We start from the raw sequence: 3,234 nt of genomic DNA, 5'->3' as shown, positions 1-3,234 counted from the left end.
TGACCTACCTTTCCTCTTTTTCTTCTCCTTTTTAGACTCTCATTTTGGAGGTGGAGAGGAGGCGGCGGGCGCACAAGAAGGCAGCCACTTTCAACAAGATGGCGAAGAAATACCAACGGTGCCGCACCAAGCATCGGGCGCTGGCGGACCTGCTCAAGCAGGACCCGGAATTTCGGGTGTTTCGTGAGGGGCTCGAACAGTCGGAGGCCCAATTGAAACGGAGGGTGGCCGAGCTGGAGCAGGTCAACGAGCAGCTGATGACTGCTCTGGCTCGGAACATTGAGCTGGAGACTCTTCTCCAGTCTAAGGAAGGAGAGTTGGAGGTTGGCCGTGGGGTAGCGGCGAAAGCTGCTGATTTGCGGATCAAGGTCGCCGCTTTGATCGCCGAACTCGATGCCAAGGCGGCTGAGATTGAAGTCCTTAAGCGGACTGCTGCACCAAGGCCTGATGAGGATGTGCATCGTGAGGCGCATGATATGTGGGTATACGCCGAGGCCAGATTGGTCGTATTCGAGGAGTTCTTAGCTGCGGGTCGAGCCACTGAGGCGGAGTTTCAGGAGCAACGGCGCATAGCCCGCGTCGCCCGTGAATCTTGTGGGTATAGTTCTGATTCCCCAGACCGGGCGGGCTATAACTCCGAAGACGTCAATCGTCTAGAATCCGGCTCTTGGATCTCTGCAACTTATCAACCCGGGGGCAGCGATGAACAAGATGTCGGTCAGGCGGGGGACGAAGAGCAGAATGGCGGTCACGCTGGGGGTGACGGGCGAAGCCTCTTAGGACTTGTATATATTTTGTTTTGTTGTATTTTGGAATGTAAATGGGATCTTTTGTAAGGTCAGGTGTACATGCATTATTTGAATGATAATGAAAGCCGTACTTTTGCTGCCATTCTTTTCCTTTTGTATCTTTTATTTTCGGTACCTCGTCCCCGCAGAGCGGGTGCTTATTTGTAGGATTTTCAGTGTGTTTCTCGAACGTTGTCTGTGTTATCCGCCGATAGGATGCGGCTTTGACGCTAAATAGTGGTAGCTTCAGCTAATAATGGCATCACTTCAATTGTTAGTTGAGTGCCTTTCGTCATAGTCGAACAGGATTGGCGACTGTTAAGTCCAATTGGCCTTAGCCATAATAATGTCGATGGCCTTAGCCATGTACGTAACTTCGACTGTCGTCGAATTACTTATTTGTAGTGGTCGAGCTGGGTCGATTTATTGACGACAATGGTCTTAGCCATAATACTGTCGATGGCCTTAGCCATGTACGTAACTTCGACTGTCGTCGAATTACTTGTTTGTCGTAGTCGAGCTGGGTCGACTTGTTGACGACGATGGCCTTAGCCATAATAATATCGATGGCCTTAGCCATGTACGTAACTTCGACTGTCGTCGAATTACTTGTTTGTCGTAGTCGAGCTGGGTCGACTTGTTGACGACGATGGCCTTAGCCATAATACTGTCGATGGCCTTAGCCATGTACGTAACTTCGACTGTCGTCGAATTACTTGCTTGTCGTAGTCGAGCTGGGTCGACTTGTTGACGACGATGGCCTTAGCCATAATACTGTCGATGGCCTTAGCCATGTACGTAACTTCGACTGTCGTCGAATTACTTGCTTGTCGTAGTCGAGCTGGGTCGACTTGTTGACGACGATGGCCTTAGCTATAATACTATCGATGGCCTTAGCCATGTACGTAACTTCGACTGTCGTCGAATTACTTGTTTGTCGTAGTCGAGTTGGGTCAACTTGTTGACGACGATAGACTTAGCCATGTACGTAACTTCGACTGTCGTCGAATTACTTGCTTGTCGTAGTCGAGCTGGGTCGACTTGTTGACGACGATGGCCTTAGCTATAATACTATCGATGGCCTTAGCCATGTACGTAACTTCGACTGTCGTCGAATTACTTGTTTGTCGTAGTCGAGTTGGGTCAACTTGTTGACGACGATAGACTTAGCCATGTACGTAACTTCGACTGTCGTCGAATTACTTGCTTGTCGTAGTCGAGCTGGGTCGACTTGTTGACAACGATGGCCTTAGCCGTAATACCGTCGATGGCCTTAGCAATGTACGTAACTTCGATTGTCGTCGAATTACTTGTTTGTCGTAGTCGAGCTGGGTCAACTTGTTGACGACGAAGGCCTTAGCCATAATACTATCGATGGCCTTAGCCATGTACGTAACTTCGACTGTCGTCGAATTACTTGTTTGTCGTAGTCGAGCTGGGTCGACTTGTTGACAACGATGGCCTTAGCCATAATACTGTCGATGGCCTTAGCCATGTACGTAACTTCGACTGTCGTCGAATTACTTGTTTGTCGTAGTCGAGCTGGGTCGACTTGTTGACGACGATGGCCTTAGCCATAATACTGTCGATGGCCTTAGCCATGTACGTAACTTCGACTGTCGTCGAATTACTTGCTTGTCGTAGTCGAGCTGGGTCGACTTGTTGACGACGATGACCTTAGCCATAATACTGTCGATGGCCTTAGCCATGTACGTAACTTCGACTATCGTCGAATTACTTGCTTGTCGTAGTCGAGCTGGGTCGACTTGTTGACGACGATGGCCTTAGCCGTTCATACATTGGAGATGGCCTTAGCCGTTCATACATTAGAGATGGCCTTAGCCGTTTATACATTGGAGATGGCCTTAGCCGTTTATATATTGGAGATCATGCTAGTTCAGTCCCTTTGTCATGTCAGTCAGGAGAGCGTATGGAGTGGCTGGTATGATAAACTTGTTCCGCAAATATCTCCGGGTGCCCCCTATGTCGCCTCGTTAAAAACCTCCCCGAGAAACCCCAATTGGGACAAAACTCGGGTACGGGAAAAAGAGTGCGACTCGGGAGACGCCTTTCAGAAATGGAAATACTTGAGGTGGGCGACGTTCCAATTGTTTTGGAGCGTTTTTCCTTCCATTGTTTCCAATTGAAAAGCTCATTTACTTGCTGTTGCTGTGATTTTGTAGGGTCCGTCCCAGTTGGTGCCTAGTTTTCCCTCGCTTGGGTCTTTTGATGCTAATGTTTTGGCTTTGAGGATGTAGTCTCCCACTTTGAGTGGTCTTATTTTGCTCTCTTGTTGTAGTATCTTTCGACTTGTTGTTTCTGAGCCACCATTCTTATATGGGCCATTTCTCTTCTTTCCTTGGCCTCATCGAGGTCTTGAAGTCTGTTTATGTCGTTCTCTGCTCCGCTGGTATGTGAATACCTCAAGCTTGGTTCGCCGATTTCG

The sequence above is a fragment of the Nicotiana attenuata genome, unplaced genomic scaffold (assembly GCF_001879085.1).
Source record: "Nicotiana attenuata strain UT unplaced genomic scaffold, NIATTr2, whole genome shotgun sequence".
NCBI lineage: Eukaryota > Viridiplantae > Streptophyta > Magnoliopsida > Solanales > Solanaceae > Nicotiana > Nicotiana attenuata.
Note: the sequence above shows the minus strand (reverse complement) of the source record.